The 20,530-nt window shown below is 43.6% G+C and overlaps 1 protein-coding gene and 1 long non-coding RNA gene across 4 annotated transcripts in view; one reads left to right on the top strand and one right to left on the bottom strand.

Moving 5' to 3' along the window:
- The window catches only part of LOC149857778 (uncharacterized), a 113,530-nt gene extending 98,430 nt beyond the window's left edge, over positions 1-15,100 (top strand). Inside the window, exons 3-4 of one of the 2 annotated variants that reach the window (XR_016444119.1) lie at positions 5,977-6,317; positions 13,499-15,100. This is a non-coding gene — a long non-coding RNA (uncharacterized LOC149857778). Of the gene's footprint in view, positions 1-5,976; positions 8,909-13,498 lie in introns of those variants that run through there. The other variant, XR_016444118.1, reaches the window with a different exon arrangement.
- Positions 1-20,530, bottom strand: part of ADGRD1 (adhesion G protein-coupled receptor D1) — a 237,932-nt gene that overhangs the window by 12,267 nt on the left and 205,135 nt on the right. The window lies entirely within an intron of this gene.

The following is a 20,530-nucleotide window of genomic DNA, read 5'->3' on the forward strand; positions in this document are numbered from 1 at the left end:
CTGGCAGGCTACCTCCCCACCAAAGTTACATTCAAAGTCATGGCAGGCGAGTTTGGAGGTGACCCCCTTGGTGATAAGCATCTACCTCAGAGTCTGCAGGAAATTCGGGACATCCGGCACTGACTGTCTGCACCAAGGCAGCACATGAACGGCTTTTCGAGGCCAGGCGGTCACAGAGTGCCTCGGATACTTCATCTGTGCTGCACTTGGGCGATGGGATTACAGCACATGTAGGTACACCTGAGCTAGCTTTAATTTAGCTAGTTGAGGTAACAGCAGCTGTGCAGAGAAGGTGGCATGGACTTCAGGGTAGGTCAGCTGTCTGACCTAGTACCCAAGATCCCCGGCAGGCCTGCGTATTCCAAAGAGAAGCCTGTACTGCCATGTCCTCCAAGCTGCACTCACGTTTGCTTAGGTATGGGTGTGTGTGCTGCAACCAGAGTAGACAGGCACAGAAACACAACCCTAGAGAGAGGTCATGGTAGTAACCCTAGTGGCTCATGGCCTGGGGAAGAGTGTCAAAGTCTGCACAAGAGAGTGAAGTATAGGATACAGAGTCTCTTCTTTTTTGCCATGCTTGCCAGAAGACAAATGCACTGCAAATATGTGCAGATGACCTGGAGAGAAGTCTTAATCAGACTGTAACCTCTGCAGGGATAGATGTTCTAGGCAAAGATTTTTCCCTGTGGGCTTCTCAGAGCTCCAGAAGGGTTTATTTCTCTCTCAAACTGACAGTGTTTCATCACTGTTGTTCTTTTCCAACAGCATTAAGCTTTCCTTGCTTCCTACATTCATGTGCATTTCTAATGATCAGCCTTGAAATGAACTGATTTGGAGCCAGACAAAAGCCTGATGAGGGATTTCTTTTGTCCTTCCACTTTAATCCCTTTTCCCAATTGTATTTTATTTTCTTTTAATATGTTGTAGTTACTGCTTCATAACATAGACAGCTTCTGGAAACTGCAAAGCTATGTTTGGTCTGATTACATTTTTATAGTCAGTGGGCATATCTACACGTGCATTAAGATGCTTTTCCTAATGCACATTAAATTTTGTACCTCCAATGGTAGTAAACTATTTGTGAGGTACTAAACTAATGCCAATTAGGCTGCCTTAATGCACACAGTTTTTAAGTGACATTTAATGTGCAGTAGCCTAGTTTACTGTGCATTAGCGTAATTGCACAGCTTTTTATGTGACACTTTAAGGCACAGTAAAATAGGCTACTGCACACAAAAGCACACATGTAGACATGCCCAGAGTATATACTCTGTAGACTCTGGAATATCACCTACTGTCTGTACATAGTACATCTCAGCTTATTCTGTAGATGGGGATCCTTTTTCACTCTGTTAAAGTCATAACCATCTATTCAGATGGACTTCACAGAATAAACATGCTGTGCAGAGATCATTCAGCAAGAACTGCTTTAGTGTGCATTGATTTAATTCAGATCCATCGCCAACAACAATGAATCTGTACCAGTCAAGGCCACAATCCTTATCCAGCAGACATTTTTTGTGCAATCAGACCCATATAGACTGTTTTGCAATCAGATGACCTCCTTAAGGATAGTTGCTCTGACTTGCACATGTGGAATCTATTCCAGACCCCAGGTGTTGACAAGTAGGGCTTTCAACTCTTTCACAGACCTGTTACAGTCTCACTGATCTGTCTTTTTTCTCTTCCTTTACATCTTTGTGACACTGTTGTAAAACCAGATCTCTTGCAGTTCCTGCTGCCTGCTTCTGCTTTTCTCAGTCTCTTGATCTAATGGACTCTTGGTCTTTCTCTTTACATCCCTATCTCATCCCTTTGTTTCCTAATCCTTTTACGGTCCAGTACTGAAACCCTTACTGTGAATACCCAGAACTTTCATTCAAGTGAACTGTCCAACTGATTTTTTTGTTTTACTTTATTTTCTTTTTTTTAACAATCTTCTAACTCTAGATAGGAGTTTGGTCCAATTCTGTATACCTTGCACAATCAATGCCATATCTTCAGCTACTGCTAATTAGTGTCACTCCACTAAAGTCAATAGGGATGTTTCCCAAATTCTAGCCAGTGGAAAAGAAGGAAAGAGTAAATTTTGAACCAATTTAATGTGCCATTGGTGCATTAAAGCCAAGGTGAATGAGGAATATCAGGGTTCAGATCCTTTGGGGTATCATTTTTATCAATGACATAATACGAGATAAGGGTTCAGTCTTGTTCCTATTAAAGTCAGTGAGAGTATTGCCAAGAAGCAGGGTTGGGCTTTATAGTTTTATTGTATTTGTAATTGGTTTGGAACAATTCTACTCAATATAGCTTTCTCCCTGTCCCTTATTTCATTTTTCCCCTCTCCTGTTGCTGTGAGCATGCTGCCAATAACGTATACTGACCTAGAATGACTGCGCTCACAGCCGCGAGGAAGAAACTTCACTGCTCTCAAGAAGCAAACTGTATTACTTCTAAGAGAGGGGATCTGTAATTCACAAATCAATTTTATTGGTCATATACAGAGAGCTAATCCTTTTAAGGCATCTGACATCCATGGCTTCAGCCATTCAGTGTGCAGAGTTAGGGACTAAATTCAAACCCATAAACCAAGATTATGTAACGAGTGGGAGGAGATATCATCTGTAAAAACAAAACTTTCCCACAACAATTCATCAAAATGGTTACTTTGACAAATAGACCTTTTAAATGAATTTTCCCTTTTACTTCTAAAATTCCCCACTAGCAGCTGTCAGATGTATCCTTTGTGCACAAAAGTGTAACAAACCAAGAATAAAATTGGAGGGGGATGGATGCAGTTCCAGCTTACTACTAGAGGCACTTGCTAGCTTCTAATTTAAATGCTGTGAAATGGCTTTCACAAATTCTCATTCACCATCAGAATGGCTACTTAATTCAAATATGTTCCTTCCCCCATTTTTATATTTGCTATCCACCAGGATTTCCCATGAGGATTTTGTTTCCTAGTGCAATGGGATTCATGAGTGAAAACTGTATTCTGTTATTGGCTACTACTTACTCAATCATTCACTCAGAAAGCACAGCCAATGTACCAGGTGATTGAGGTGACCAGCCATCAGCCAGCACATGTAACTACACGGAACAGTACTGGAACAGTTTTGGGTCTGGAAATTGCTTGAGAAAACTTGCCAGGGTATTGTCACAGGATTCGAGGAAATGAGGGGAAATTTGTGAACAATATGACCCCAATCCAAAGCCCGGGACATGAATAGGAGATTTGGGGAGATGGCTTTTTGTCTTCTCCCCTTCAAAAAATATAACCTAATAGCCAAAATGTCTTGGTTCTCTTCCCAACCTATCAACACAGTCTCTACCCTTGTTGCAAGTGATTTGGAGCTTTGGTTTTACAAGTGAAATGAACTATGGCAGGAACTTTGGTTTTGTGGGCAGCAAGAGACCAGGATTCAAATTCCAGCTATGTGACTGACCTGTCATATGACCCTCCACAAGTTATGGAACCTCTATTTCCCCTCCCACCTCTTGTCCATCTTGTCTATATAGAAAGTAGGCTGCATAAATTGAGACATGTCTAAAATGTGTGTTCACAGTTCCTAGCATCCTGGTCCTGGCTTCACAGCAATAGACACACACACACACACACACACACACACACACACACACACACACACACACACTTTATATATAAAAAATGTATGTATCTGTGTGTATATGTGTATGTATATATATATGTGTATGTGTAATATGAAGTCCCTGGTTGCAGCAAATTCCCTGTAGTTTGAAAATAAGATCCTTAACGCTCATATACATCAGTTTCCCCATCTGTAGGCAAAGACGACCCAAGCAGGGTGCAGGGCCCGGGGCAAATCAGCCCAAGCAGGGCCCTGCCCCCCTCCAATCCCGGACCTGAAGAAGCTGCCACCACCATTGGCGGCAGCAGGGAGGTTGAGAGTGGCTGGATATGGAGCCGATGCTCCATTCAGCTCCATGCCAGCACTGCTCCACCTGGCTCTGCAGGGCCCCCAAAGCATGGGGTCACCCTGATTTCTGCCCCGCCCCAGGAATGGCCCTGTCTGTAGGGCTAGTGACAGACATTACACACAAACTGATTTAAGTGATCAGAAACTGATTTAAACTTGTAACAGAACAGATGTTTAGTGTCTATAAACCAGTCTGAAAATGGCTATCACCAGTTTGAGATAAACTGGGTTGAATGTAGTATCAGACTTAATTGGTTTGGCTCAAACTGGTTTATGCAATGTCTGCCCCAGGTTTAAGTTAAATCAGAATCCCCTGGTTTAAGTTAAACCACAACCCTCCATCATCCCAGTTGCTTTGCAACTCTGGGCGGGGCTTTGCTCTCTGCTTCAGCCCAGCAGAACTGGCCCCACCCTCTGCTCCCTGGCTGTAGCTCTGGCAGAGACTGCAAGTACGGTGGGGTCTGCCTGGATTCCTCCTGCTCCCCCTGCCCCTCACCATTCCCTGTTGAATCAGGGATCCTCACTCCCATCTGCCTTAGACAGACACCTCTCAACATTAACTAGCGTACCACATGATGGCTACGGTCTGTGCTGTGGCAGACGGGACAAAGGCAGACAGCAGTGTCGGCTTAGGGCTCTTCTGAGCTAATGAACAGGTAGCTGGTAATGTCCCTCTGTTCCTTCCTTGGAAAAGCTGTTTAAGAAGAGCTTGAACTAATAGAGAGAGGCTTTGTTTTCTGATGCAGTAATAAACACTGTGTTATCAACTGGCTTCTGGGCTGCTTGGGGGCAGGAGTGAAATCTCTCTCTAATCAGAGCATCCTTCTGGGGCCTAACCATGTCCCTCCTCAATTCAGCACTGTGGAAGGGAAGGGAGAGCTGCTGTAGTGCCCCCTGGCTTCTAGCCTCAGCTGCTGCAGGCATGTGCCTGAATTTCTGGGATGTCTATATGGTTACAAACTGATTTAGTCTAGTCAGGTTAAGATTGAATCAATTCAGGCTCAGGCTTTTTGAATGTCTGTCCCTAGCCTAGAAGGGAGGAAGCAGGATTTTCCTACTCTTTCAGTCTTAAATCAGCCATATTTGTAACCACTTCAGATCCTACGCTTATTGTATGGTAAGGTTCTACAACTCAGAAAAGACAGAGTTTCTATGAATTCATGTAGCTCTTAGTTACAAAGACCTAAGGATGTTTCCCAGGCTCCTGAAATCAAAATTTTTCTTTTTTTAGAGTCTCTGTGAATAATAGCCAGCCTCTCACCATGAAGCCTCTGCCAAAGAATTGGTTATTCTTACAACACTTCCAAAAAACTAAAGCTTCCAGTCCAGCAAATGAAATAAAATCATGCAGCTAGAGCCTTGCTGGTGGGAGATGAGGTTCTTATCTCTGAAGTTTTCTGCTCTTTGAAATTAGCTTTTTTTTTCCCACAGGTGCCATCAGCTCTTCAAAGTTTCACCTTAGGGATAGAACTACAGTGTATTATAGTTTGCTGATGTGTAATATACTGTGAAGTCCATGGAACTCCTTAATGCTAAATACTTTGGCATTCTTGTCAACAGAAAATAAGTTATAACATGAATTTTGACAGTAACACGGAGGAGGAGGATCAGGCAGGGGAGTGAAAGGGCTGTGGGGGGAGGGTAGCATATATGTATTTTGGGATACCTGTTATTATAAATGGTTGAGATAATTAAAACATATGATTATTTATGGCAGAGACAAAAATAGACATTACAGGCTAGAGTCGCACAATGGTTTAGTCTCCATGACACTGGGCATTGCCGTATAGTTACCTTACCTTAGGTACCTTGCCACCTACTGTAATTCACAATATCCAAGTTAGATGCCTGGGGTCCTTAAACAGTGCCTGGGGAGAATTAGGCCCCACAATTGCATATTATTAGATCATACCAAGTATAACCGAGTATCTCAAAGTTATGTCACTTCAGGAGAGGGCCATGCTACTTCATCAGGGATGCAGAGGATGAAATTGATGCCTATTTCTGTTCTCTGCAGGCCTGCATACCCACTGTACAGCCCCCACAGGAGACGCATCCAACGCAGGAGTGGCAGAAGATGACCAAATCCAGAGCTGCTAGGCCTACAGTGGTGGAAGCTCCCCGGGTTCCCCTGGGGAACAGGTTCGACGCCCTGGCAGCTGTGATGTAGAAAGACAGTGAAATTGCCTCCAGTGGGGATGATGCCACCCCCCACATGGTAAAGAATTGGCAGAGAACGAACACCAGCAGGAAGAAACACCGGGTCCTCGTCATCGGAGACCCGATCCTACGAGGACTGGAAGGTCCACCAGAGGAAATGCCCCGTTGGACCTGGTCCTGGCCACAGGCGATGACCTGGTAAGGGGCCTCCAGGTCCTTGACCACCTAGTTGATAGCAATCATTGCTTGCTGGAATTCACCATCCAGCGCAGGGTGTCAAGGGCCTGCAGCAAGGCGGTAGCCCTAGACTTCAACAGGGCCAACTTCAAGGAGTTGAGATTAGTGGGAGAGGTGCTGGGGTTCTCAAGAGCAGGGGAGCTCAGTGCCCAAGATGAGTGGTTGTTCCTTAAGGAGACGATACTCTGGGCCCAAGGGATGACCATCCCAACAAGAAGCAAGGTGGGCAGGAGTGCCCATAAGCCCCCCTGGCTCACCAAGGGTGTCTGGGAATGCCTGTTTACCAAAAAGGTGGTGTTCAACCGGTGGAAGGGGGGTGCTATCTAGGAGTATACCTCCTCTGCTCGGGCCTGTAGGGGGGCTGTCAGGAAAGCTAAGGCAGACATAGAGCTAGGACTTGCGTCCAAAATCAAAGATAACAAAAAGTCCTTTTTCAAATATATAGGAAAGATGAAGAAAGCACTGGGAAATGTGGACCCCTGCAAGATCCTCTGGGCAATCTGGTGGTTGCGCCAGAGGAGAAAGACCTCTTTAACCAATTCTTCACCTCCGTTTTCTTGGGCAGGGACCGGGACTTCCCCACTGTGACGCAAGATGGACTCGAGGGGAATGCCTCCAGACCTCAGGTTAGGGAGGACTGGGTTAGAGAGCTTCTGGAGGGGCTGGACGTGTTCAAATCAGCGGGTCCAGATGCTTTCCATCCCAGAGTGTTGAGGGAGCTAGCAGGGGTTATTGCAGTGCCCTTGGCATGGCTTTATGAGCGCTCATGGTGCTCTGGCCAGGTGCCAGATGATTGGAAGATAGCCAACGTGGTCCCCCCCTTTAAAAAAGGGAGGAGGGAAGACCCGGACAACTACAGGCCCATCAGTCTTACCTCAGTCCTAGGGAAACTCTTTGAGAAGATCATCATGGAGCATATCTGTGACAGGCCAGTTTCAGGGATGATGCTCAAGGGCAACCAGCATGGTTTAATTAGGGGCAGGTCATGTCAGACCAACCTGATTGCCTTTTATAATCAGGTCACAAAAGCACTGGATGCAGGTGTTGCTGTGGATGTAGTCTTTCTGGACTTTAGCAAGGCCTTTGACACTGTCTCCCGCCCAATCCTCATTAAAAAATTGGGCGACTGTGGCATTGATGCCTACACAGTCAGATGGATTGCAGATTGGCTGAAGGGTCACACTCAGAGGGTGGTGGTGGATGGGTCATAGTTGACCTGGGGAGAAGTGGGCAGCGGAGTCCCCCAGGGCTCAGTCCTTGAGTTCGTGCTGTTAAGTTTCTTTAGCAGTGATTCTTTAGCAGTGATTTGGACGACAGGGTGAAAAGCAACCTGTTTAAATTCGCTGATGATACCAAAATTTGGGATGAGGTGAGCACGTTAGTAGGGAGGGAAGGACTGCAGCAAGACCTGGATAGGTTACAGGGGTGGGCTAGCAAAAACAGGATGCCCTTCAATACTGACAAGTGCAAGGTGCTGCACTTGGGCAGTAGTAACTAGCAGCACACTTATAAGATGGGAAACTCCCTTCTTGAGAGCATGGAGGTAGAAAGGGATCTTGGAGTCATTACCGACTCCAAGATGAACATGAGCTGACAATGCGAGGTCATGGTTGGCAGGGCTAACCGGACCTTGTCGTGCATCCACAGATGCAGCTCTAGCAGGGACAAGGAGGTGATCCTCCCCCTCTATGCAACACTGTTCAGGCCAAAGCTGGAGTACTGTGTCCAGTTCTGTGCGCCCCACTTCAGGAGAAATGTGGACAACATGGAGAGGGTCCAGAGGAGGCCACTTGCATGATCCAGGGACAACAGGGCAGACCCTGCAATGAGAGACTGCGGGACTTGAACCTGTTCAGCCTCCACAAGAGCAGGCTGAGGGGGGACCTGGCGATCATCTATAAACTCACTAGGGGGGACCAGAAGGGTTTGGGAGTGACCTTGTTTCCCCTAGCGCCCCCTGACATAACAAGGACTAACGGCCACAAGTTGTTGGAGAGTAGGTTTAGATTAGACATCCATAAGAACTACTTCATGGTCAGGGCAGCTAGGATCTGGAACCAACTTCCAAGGGAAGTGGTGCTGGCTCCTAGCCTGGGGGTCTTTAAGAGGAGGCTTGATGCCTACCTGGCTGGAGTCATTTCAGCCCAGTTTTTCTCCTGCCCAGGCAGGGGTTTGGACTTGAAGATCTACAAGGTCCCTTCCGACCCTACTTCTATAATTCTATGATACTTAACTCTTGTTAACTTCAGTCTGTTCCAAGGAGATAAAATGAGCAATGTAGAGTCCTCCAGCATCCCAGGATGCACCACTCCCATCCTCCCCACACCCTCCAAGTAGGGATAGAATGCGGGTGTCCTGGCTCCTAACAACACCCCTGCTTCCCAGCCATCTAGCACCAAGTCAGAGATGTGCAGACACAAAATTATATTAACCCTTAACGTGTTCACATCACTTTCTGAGAATGGGGGACTGTCTGTTCCCTTCTTGGATGCAAGTGCCTTATGCTGAACTTCCCAAAAGCGCTCCTCTCCATTCAGACTTCACAGCCTTGAGCCCTTTAGATACCGGAGCCCACTTTTTCAAATACTAAGGAAAAGGTAGTCCTTTTTTCAAGCTGTGGGGGAGGGGCAGGGTGGAAGATGGGGGATACCAGAGCCCTGCAGCTGAGTGGATGTAAGTGCCAAAAGCAATAGTTAGGTAGGGCTAGATCCACAAAGGATCCAGGAAGGTAAGTCCCATCCTTTTTGTGGCTTAAGCCACAAAACAAATAATACTCTTCTCCAATGAAAGTACTCAGGGCTGAATAAAACATTTTCACCCTCTCTCCATATTCAAGTTATGAACTGAACATAAAGCTCATTCAGGGGTTAGCTCCCCAGACAATCCTCTTTTTGTACTGGGATTTTTCCATTCTCTCTACAGCGCCTTCATTTTTCCTGTCTTTCAGCTTTCCTGACACTATTGCTCCTTCAGCCTCTGCTTCTCAGTCCCCCAAGTCTAAGGCCATCTCTCATTTTTTTCAACTGACCTTTACTTCCAAATCATCAAAAGAAGGGGAGAAAATGTTAAAGAGTTTACATTCATAGCAGTTGTTATGCTTTCAGCCATAGGGTTTTGTCAGGGTTTGACGGTTTTGTGCCATAGTGAATCCTGTATGCTAAACTTTCCAAAGGAACACAGTGCTCAACAGCTCAGTGAGATAGACAACTGTGTTATTCTCAAAGGGAGCTGCCGAGTCAAACCCTATAGAAAATCTGGTCATAAACTGGTACTTTGACTTACCAAGAGCTATACAGCAGGGGTGAGCAAAATGTGGCCCGCAGGCCAGATGTAGCCTGCCAGGCCATTCTATCTGGCCTTCAGGGTCCCTAAAAAATTTAGAAAATTAATATTTTTCTGCCCCTGGCTACCTCGATGGCTTGCCAAAACTCAGTAAGCGGCCCTCTGCCTGAAATAATTGCCTGCCCCTGGTATACAGTGTTGTCCTTCCTTCACCATCGCTATCTGAATGGCCCCAGCACAATTGAGTATGCACCTTCCCTGTTCTCATAGTGACCTCTGCAAGAATACACAACCTGGAACACTTCAAGTTAGATGATCTCTTAAGATAGGTCTTGCAATGCAGTCAGCTACCCATGGAATATTTCCCTGATGTATACCCGCTTGTAGCAAGTCAGTAATCAATGATACATTTCTTTAAAAACAAAATAGACTGTCAGGGTGGGTCTTTATTGCACAGCAACACATTCAATCTACTACGAGGCCACATAGGGTTGCTGCTGGAGAAGTTTATTAGTAGGCTTGAAACCAGGTGACAGGAGAACGAATTCCCCCAGCAGCTGGTATTGATGGCCATGGCCAGAAGCCAGGGTAATCAAGTGCTCAGAAACCCACACAGAATCTGAAAGCAATTTTTTAAAAGGACAGGCCCTGATCCTCACAACGGTGAAGATGTATGAATTTCCTGAACACACACTGTTTACTTCCCAAGCTCTGATTGTTTTGCCCCTCTTTGAAAGCTGTCGCTGGAATTATTTCCAGGGGAGGTAGCAAAGAAGAGAAAAAGGGCAAAAAATCATTAACCCCTTTCCCATTAGAGGCTCTTTATTATTCTCAGAGAACTAGACTGGATGGGGGGGGGACCCATTTATTATTAAAATACTGAAGTGCAACGTCTTAATGGGCCAGATCATTTTTATTTAGTGGAAGGCAAAACGTGTAATTATTACTCATCAGATTGTTTCCACGGGCTGATTAGCATTCCTGTTTTCTAAGATTACAGCTTGCAGAGCAAGCACTCGAGACTGGTACAGCATTTTGCTTCCCTGTCAGCCAGACAATGAAAAGTGTACCAGAGGATTTGTTTGTAACCAGGAGCAGTAAATAGGCAAGAAGGGTTGCAGAGTTGGGTCCAGAATTTTTTTATGAATTGGGTCAGGTGCTTAGTTAAGGTAAGGCAACTGCATTCGGATTGCATCTAACTAATTCATCACTGGTTTCATCACGGCACCGTGAAGTTAGCTGAGGAAGCAACGCACTGGATCATTTGGTCTTTCTCTCTAGCCCCACAGCTGCAGGCTCATTCTGTGCAGTATATTCTCCATAGTTACGTCTTGTCTTGTTTTCACAGGCATCAGCACGGGAGTTGCATCTCCTCGCAGCTCTCTGTCTATTCTGCCTCTGGGCATATTCTCAGTTTGAAGCAAGCATCTGTAGCAGCTTATTCTTTACTGGTTCTAATTAGGTAAATCTCCATCAGCCATTTTGAAATGACATGCTGAAATGGGGCCTCTTATGCTATTTGCAAAGGATCAGTTTACAACCATCTGAATCATTTTTAACCATGGTTATATCACATAGAGCACATCTTTGTTTTCTAGTTTTCTATGCGGGAAACCATAACGATGGACCCAGTGCTAATAAAGAAGGCGTGTCAAATTACTGAAGTTATGAAAAAGGCCCTGGTGATTCTTGAGTTTTTGGCTGTAGCTAATTTTTCCCAGCTATTTATTTCCTTTTTCACAGACAGTCTCTTTTCTACCTTGAATTACTACTACTGCAGAGTCTCCCTTACTCACCTTTGGCTTCCCCTCCCCCTCCCCCACCTCCTGCTTTTCCCCCTCCCTTCCCTGTTCTACCTTTTGTTTCCCTAATTTTCACCTATTTCCATTCTCACTGACATCCTGCCACACTTTTAGCTGCTCTTGTTCCTGGGAGTCTCAGACCAGCAGCCTGAACAAGGTGATTGTGCCTGAAAGCTTGCTAGGAACTTTTTTCCAACTTCTTAGTTGGTCTAATAAAAGATATCACATCTACCCTCAGAAAGTTGCCTTGCCTGTCTTTTTCAGTATTTCTGACAAATAGGGAGTGATTGCGAACCCATTATCTTTATTTAGGTACAAAAGATGGTATAAATTTGACTTCCTCGCATCACTATAGACCAGCAATTCTCAACCACTGCCTTGAGGTCCTTTCAAGGGTGCTGCAGGGTATCACATAACGTTAGCAATGTTAAGTTTGCAAACATGATTTACAAGATAAACCCAAAGATTTCAAATAGAAATCCATAGTTGTGGTTTTTCTGTGTCCTTCGCAACAGAAAAATTACTGTATTATTTTATCTGTAGTCAAAAAGAGTGAAAAACTGAGAGCTGGCATTTACTGAAGGGGGTTGTGTGCCTGTCCAGGGGTGCCACAAGTTTTAAAAGGTTGAGCACCATTGCTATAGACACTGTTACCCCTTTTCACTCATGAGAAAGGGGTTCTAGGTTGGCATTGCTCATGCATCAAGGACCTAAGTGCATAAGGTGAAGCAGAATCGGGCCTTCCTCGCTTCCGTAGTCTGACTTCCTGCTGTACGTTGATCTCCCATTGGCTGGCCCTCCCCATCATATGAGAAACTTAGGCTCTTCTGCACTGAAATATGGAGCCAGATGCACAAGAAGAAGCCTATAGGGGGACCTTGGTGAATTAAAGACAGGGAAGAGGAATTCAAAGAGGTGGAAGTTACACCAACTTAGCAACTTATATTGATCTCTGTATTTGGATGTTTGGGCCTCGTTCTTTTCTTATACCAGTTTTATATTGGTATGATGCTATCAGTTTGCCTTGGGTAACTCAGAGACAGGTGAGCTACACAATTTTCTCAGAACAGCCAAGAGTATTATGGCAACAGACAGCGAAGAAAGCCTGAGAGAGAACCATCAGGAAGGCATTTACTGAAAATCTATAGGTTCAGCAAATGTTTCTGTTTCCTCTTAATTTTAGGCAATAGAATAAAAAACAGTTTAGCCTGTACCTAGAATTTCTGCAAAATAACATCTTTAGCCTTAGGAGAGGAACTCTGGAAAAGCTCTCTTGACCTTAACAGTCCCAATAATCTTTAATTATGCAATGATATCCACAGGAAGATTGTTCTTGCATTTCCATGACAACAGCTCCAGTGAACAGTAAAGGTATCAAGGTCAGGAATATAAATTGACAAAGAAAGAAAGTAATTTTCTATGTAATGGTTCATACAAGTCTTAACTGCAGCACTAGAAAGTAAATAGTATGTATTTACTTGAACTTTTTTTTTTAGTGTACTTGGGGGAAAAAAAGACTTGGTGGAAAATACACAGTCCTTCTAGCCTCCTATCCCATTTCTGGAAACAACCAGTATTCACTGTGGCAAATACACACATAAATGCACATCCCTGTAATATAAAAGAATGAGGCAAAAGGATTACTTCTTAGCCCCAAGCTCATAAAAAAAAATACATTAAAAATGAATATTAATAGCTTTTATCATGTTTACCTTAGCTGGAATAATCGCACTTGCTATGTTTGCTAGAGAAATGTCTGACAGAGGTGGTTGGGAAATTCCAACATACATATTTTATCGTTTATGTAGTTGAATTGTTGACATTGAAACACTTTGATTCAATGACAGAGAAGGTTCTTCAGGTGAATCTGATATCTTTTATCAGACCAGCTTAAATAGCTGGGGGGAAAAATTTAAGCAAGCTTTTGGGTTCAAAACCCCTTTGTTAAGCTGAGGAAGTTTCAGCAGTTGGTTTGTGCTCTTCCCGGATGGAATGAAAAGATTTGATTCTCAATGAGCATTTGACCAGAACGTATGAAACGTGCCTGCTTTCCTGCAGCCTTCCATCCAGGGGCCAAGCATTGCAACTCTGGGGCAGCCCCCCTACAGACTACCTCGAAGTTGGGGACTCAATTACTTCTGCACTAGCAGTTTTCCCAGGCGGCCTGACTCCAGAGGTATCTGTTCCAGAGGCTGGCCAGTCAAGGGAGCCAGCTGGCCCAGATATTGGAAAGCCATAGGAACTCCAGCACCAAGGGCTCCCAGCTCTTTGGTAGGCCACCATGCTGGCTACAACCAAACCAACAGGCAGGCTTTCCAAGCTCCTCACTCCCTGTCAACCCACCAAGAGGAAGCCTGAAAGCCTTAGCTTCAGAGCTTGGGAGCTCATGCTCCCAGGATTTTCAGTGAGGCACTAATTGGCCTAACAGCATACTACATTGAAAACCAATTATGCACTAACCCAGTCCCAGCAAAAACACAAGTATGTGCCTTCCATCTGAAAAACCATGAGACCAACCACCAGCTCAACATGACATGGTCTGGGATCCCACTGTCCAAATCCAGTTTATCTTGGAGTCACCCTCGATTGAACCCTCTCATACAAAGAACATATCACAAAGACAAAAGCAAAGGTGATCACTTTTTACACCATTTTACATCAACTCAAAATGGGGAGCTAGCTCCACAATCATCCACACCACTGCTCTGGCTCTCCGTTTCTCCTTAGCTGAGTATGTATGTATGGGAGAGATCCATACATGCTAAGCACCTTGACCCCATTCAGAATTATAGCTGCCAATGCATCACAGGATGTCTGAAGCCTACCAGTCTAAACAGTGTGTACCTGCTGGCTGGCATTGCTCCACCTGACATCAGAAGACCAGTGCCCAGCAGGACAGAATGAGCGAGGCAAGCTGAAGATGTGAGGCACCTGTTGTACAACCATCCTGCAGCACACAAATGTCTGAAGTCATGCATGAGCTTCCTCACCAGCACCCAACCTCTCAATACGACATCCAAGGAGAGCTTCAGACTATGCAACACATGCTACAATGCCTGCTCCAAAGGCACATGTACAATGAAAGAGCTTGCAAAGTGCAGTAAACAACACAAGCATGTGTAACAAAATGATCAAGTGTGGTGTATGAACAAAAAGTTGACATGAAGTTTAAAAGGACGTTGATAATTCTAAAAACTTCATTTTGATTTTCCAGGGCCTCTGCAACTTCAGTTTTCAACTTACAGGAGAAAGGCAGAAATACTGAATGAACAGCTGTACCATATGAGATTTCAGGCTCAATCTTGAAGATCTGAGATCTGGATAAAGTTCAGTGTCTGAACTTCCCAGTGGGTTTCCAAACAAAATGTTCAAATACCCTGAAGTTCCCCTAGAAATCAATGAGCAAAGCCACAACAGTGAGACACCTTATCCTGAGAAAACACAGTTGTGTTAAAGAAAAATGTTCTTCAAAGGTTTGATACAGCCCATTGCTTTGGAAATCCCAACTTATCATATGCTATCAATTATGTTCTGAATTAATTGCCTTTTTATTTTATTTGTAATGTGGGTTTCAATGTGGAAAATGGTTTTATATAAATAATACCCATAACCGGTACGTTCCCGCTTCTCATCCTTTTGTTCGGAAGGAGTGTGGTGGCATTTCTTTGCAATATAAACACAGTTATTTTGCTCTCTGAGACTCATGAAAAAGCTACCAGAAGGAAAGTAGCTGGTAAAGGTTAGAGTTTTTCCCAGTTGTTTGGGCTCATAGCTAAAAGGCTGGCATCCTGGCATCTAATCTCTCCCCATCTTCCCTGTTGGTATGCTTTTTTGGTGGTTCAGTGGAAAATCCAGAAGGAGACTGGACTTAAGTATGGCCAGGGAGGGCATTGCAGACAAACATGTGGCTCTCCCAAAGAGCTGTTGGGCTAAGACAGATGGCTGTATGCCCCACCCCTCCTCTTCCTGATTGGTCACTGTACAGCTAGGGTTGTAGGACTCAAGGGTTCAGAAAAGAGGGCTCAGTTGACTTTCTCCAAAACTTTTCCTGAGCCACTGGACAGCCCAGCCAAGCAAGTGTAGTGGACTTGGCGCTGGGAACACAGGGCAATGGGTGCCCTGTGTGGTGATTAGAGGTATGGGTTTTTGTCTCTTCTCTGTCACCTTACTGACATGATTCTGCAGCTGGATCTGACACACAGGATGTATTTTTGTCACCCCTCATGTAGCCCATTGGTTATGGACCCCCACCCAAGAGTTTTGCAATTTACGTTCTGTATCCTGGCACTTCCAGTATTCATGGGTTTTTCTTTCTTGGCAATGGTTGCATGATAGAAAGAGCCCATTGGAGAGCCAGCCCCTGATGAACTTGGGCAAGACAGACAGCCATGTGCTTCCTCCTGCCTCCTAATGGTCTGATTAAATCATTTTATATGAGTTTATATGAAAGTTCTTTTCATATCATTCATTTCTATAAAACGTCTGTTCCTGCTAATAATCTCTTGAGCTTGGAAGAGGTAGAGGGCTACATTTGCAATGTACACATATGGTTATTTTTGTTTTCAGGGCTCATTGACCAGCTATAGTTAATGGAGTCACGTTACTTACTTAAAAAAAATCTAAGAGTTTGAAAAGACCGATTCTAAAATATGAACTTTTCTCTTCTGTTGGTACCCTATATTTTTCATTTATTTTATTTTGAGAGAGCATTGTGGGGGAAATATGCAAATCAGACTTGGCTAAGAGCTCTGTCAGACTTTTCTAGTGATTTACATAGTTGCCTACAGCTCTGCACAAGGTGCTTGTTTGAATAAGTGTTTATGTGCTGGCATAACTATAATATTTGTCTTATTATTCTGCATAAAGCTGACAGAGTTCTAGGATTATAAATCGGTTCTAGGATGGAAACGCAACACTCCAAGCAAACTCTTAAGTTATTGCTGTTCACAGCGAGTTGGACCATTTCATGATGAACAATCAACATTTAATTGTTGTTTTGGTGCCATGCAAAGTGATATGACTCATATACCAGTTTCTTCCTCCTGCAGAAATGTCCAACAGATTAGAAATCAGAGTTCTTGAGCAACAAACAGAAAGATAAACACATACTTCAGGACTGAAATTTTAAGACAATTTGGGTAAGAAAGAAATGTGAACTTCAGAGGCCTTGATTATTCACTGGGGGTTCCAAAACCTATAATATTATTTGTACTTAGATACAGTGGTGTGTTACGGCCCCGACTAAGGTTGTGGGATCCCACTGAGCTAGATGGGCCTTATCCAAAGCCTGCTGAAGCAAAACGAGACTGACAATGAAAAGAATCCTTGCCCCAAAGAGGTTACAGTCTAAACAGGCAAGACTGAGAGTAGAAACAGAAGCAGAGTAATAAAGTGAGTTGCGTGTGGATGCACAGCAATTTAGTGGCAGAGACTGCACATTGTGCTTTTTTGGTCCGGGAATACCAAAACTAGACCAGCAGCCTATCCACTGACTGAACCACGATGTTTGTAAAGTTAATATTTTTCTTCAGAGAGAATCTATATTGCCAAATAACCATTTTCTATGCAGGGTGTAGAATATCAATGCCTCCTGTCAGTTCAGCCATGTGAAACTATTATAGCAATTTGCTAAGGATTGATAAATCAGACCCATTCTTTTAAACTGAACAGTTGTACCTTTTGTCAAGTTTGGTGACTTCTCATGCTGTGAGATAATTTACACTAGTGCATTTGTTCTTAATCAAGCAGTGAGCTACTTATAAACAAGCCCATCCCTAGCCATTGATCCTTTCAGCGGGAACAAAAATGTGGGAAACAGAAGGGAGATGTGCCAGGAGCATAGCACGCGAATCTTCCACTAAGGAAAGAAAAATACCATTATGCTACAGCTGATCTAGCAGCATCAGTGGAATCAAAAGCAAAAGCTCTGAATAAATGTATCAAAGTGCTGTTCCCTGGACAAAGCCAACAAGGCACATTCTTTTTATGATCTGACTTTAAAAAGTGTTCATTTTCCCCCCCCAAAGTCCTTCTGATTATGCTCCAAGGTGTCAATTTTAGATTTCAAACACTTTATTCATACCCACTCCTGTCCTGCATGCCCCTCTCTTGCTTATGAAAATCCTGCTTCCACTGGTGTTTATCAGATATCCCAAGGTACAGCCCAGCCTTATGGACGTGGCTAGCATATAAGAGCCATATAATAATTAAATCCAGTGCAATCCCTCCTTTGACTTAAGTAGGTCTTGGGGCTGATCCACCTGACCCATTGACAACTCAATCATTTCCAAAGGTCTGTTTCTCCTTCAGTGATATAGCATGAGCATTAGCAACATATACCTGACTACAAATCAGTTCCTGTCTTGAGCATCCAGTAACCTGCAGGATCAAGTCCTATAGTTGTAGGGTTTTGGTTACTTCTGTTTCAAATCTGTTTGGGGCCTCATCAGTTTTTTTCTGTCAGCTAGGAGTCAGTTGGCTGGATTCATGAATGGGATCTAATTAGCCAAAGTTGAATAAACTCCATTCTTAGCCGCACACTAAACAGCCCTATTGAGTATCACATTTCTTATTCAGACAGTCCAGCCCTTCATGAACATCAAATTCTGCTGGTACATTCTGTCCATATAGGTGTGTATCATGGAAATAGTTACACAAAATAATTTGGTCACCACCAGTAGCACTAGTTTTGTTCATTTATAGTAAGCTCTCAAAGGCAATATTAAAACCACTAAAAGGAAATATCTGCCAATCATCCTGTTAGTTAATAGCACTCTGCATGTTATAATGGAGATTTCTGATGGTCTTGTACAAATTGTTGATTCAGGACAGTGCTTTGGAGCTAGATCTGCTGATTGCCTTTGCATTATTTGCATGAGATTTAGAAATAACGTGCCTGAACCCACGTCCATTGGAGTTAATATGGGCAGGCCCCCGACAACTTAAATTTTAAAATAGTTTTCTGGTATCGTCTCAGAAGGGGGATTGGAAGGTTCCATGGGTGCAGAGACCCAACTGAATCCTAACTAAAACAACAGTGATTCAAAATTGCAATCACTTAAACAGATGTCCAAGTACTGCACTGATTAGGAAAAAGTTGAGTACATGTGTAGAAGGGTCAAGATGCAGCTGGCCAGCCAACCTGTGTCTAATTAGTCTCTTTTTTAATATGCATAAATAGAGAGCATGTGCTTTCTATAAAGAACGAGTTGGCATCTGGGAATGGGGGAGAAGCCCCTTGGGATGGAGAGCCAAATCTGCACGAGAGAGGAGCAGTAGAGAAATGAAATGAAAAGATGGGAGGCAACCCTCTGGGCTCATGAGCCGGCACAAGGAATGGAGCTGTGGTGATGAACTCAATGTGGTGAGTATCACACGTGGTTGGTATTTAGTTTGGGATTTCTCCTGCCCACTGGAAAGTGCTGGCAAAAGTCAAGGATTTGGCTGCTTGAGAAGACAAATCAGGTTGAGGGGAGCCCAGGAGTGGCAGAAGAAAACAAGCACACAAAAACTTTGGCGTGATGGTGCTGAACACAGAGACACTCCAGAACCATCAGGAACTGACAGTGTTAATAAACAGCTGAAAGTAAGGGTATAAGCAAAGTCTTGAGATCTTCAAAAAGAAGAGGAAGAGGAAATGGAGGAACTTATAGGACAGCAACTACTTGCAACAGGGTGCCTTGTTGAGGGACATTATCTTTTACAATGTGCTTAAATATTTGGCTGAATGGGAATTTCAGTGTGACTATAAGACCCAATATTTGGCCTTATGGATTGGACAGTACCTTCATGTTTAATATCACTGATGGGTCCCTGCCACATTAGCACTACATCTTTATTGTTTCCATTTCCCATTTGCAAAACCAGGAACTTTTAATTATATCAGAATTCTCCTTATGTGACCCAAACAACATTGGTATTTGATCATATACAATGAGCTGAAGATTTAATTAGGTTTAAGACATTATCCTCAGCAGTAGCACTTCAGCTTGCTAATTATCATCACTTAATACTATTGTCTTAATGTCTTCACTCTCTCCCTTCAAAGAGTTTTCATGAAGTACATCCCTCACTCTGTTTGAAGCCATGTTCAATGAATGCGATTCCTTACGCACCGTTGGAAATTGTCAAGAAAAATAATTGCTGAAAGCAGACTTGACTTGCCAAACTACTGAAGGAAATCTACCCATTAAAAAGTGAAGACAAGAAACCAGGAAAAAAACAGAACAAATGAAAGCAGGGGCTCAGGACAACAGTACATTTAAAAAAAAAAAAGATGTATCCAAGTGTTGCAGCTGTGGCATTTGTTGTCCAGTGAGACGAAAAATATTTTAACTAGTAGCACAGAGTTTGCACCCTCATGTACTTTGAGGAAAGTTCCAGATCCAGGCTCCTCACTAATCCGTTTTTTCAATGGGCATTACATGAATGGCCACCAGAGAGAAGTAAAGTGGTTGAATTCAATCATAGCGTAGTGTTATGGCCAGCAGTTGGAGAGCCGCTATTAGTCCATGCACTGCTTCAAAGAGGCATGTGATTGACCACTTGCCGTTGTGTAAGATGAACTAAAAGAGTCCTTTGAAAGAAATATCTTTCAGCTCCTGTTTCATATCATAGGTAAAAAACATTCAAAAAGAGACGCACGACAAATATACAGAGGCGCTGATCATTGCTAATAGAAAGACCAATGTTTGCAAGCATAACCAAGAAGCTTGTATCACATTAGCTTGAAATAAATTGTGGCTTGGCTAAACGGAGGGAAGGAACGTTTATAAAGAGAATGAAACGCTGATTAAGGGCCATGAAACAGAATGGCTCGTTGTTTGTATCGTTTATGGAGATGGGAAGTTTGCTTTAGTGCAGTCAGCATGCTCCTCCTAATGTATGGCTTTGCAAACTGCTTTGGAATATTCTGCTACAGAGACGAACCCTGTGGATGTGCGCGGCATCATGAGCTGTTGGAGAAGAGCCCAGGTTAGTTATGCCTAACAAGAATGTACTCCAAAATGAAACATATTGACAAATATTCATGTCAGAAATCTGTTAGCAAGAATACCGGCAGGTGGAATGAAAAAATCCAAATTGAATTGA

This window comes from Crocodylus siamensis, chromosome 9 (assembly GCF_052110815.1).
Source record: "Crocodylus siamensis isolate JL-2025a chromosome 9, ASM5211081v1, whole genome shotgun sequence".
In the NCBI taxonomy this organism is placed as follows: Eukaryota; Metazoa; Chordata; order Crocodylia; family Crocodylidae; genus Crocodylus; species Crocodylus siamensis.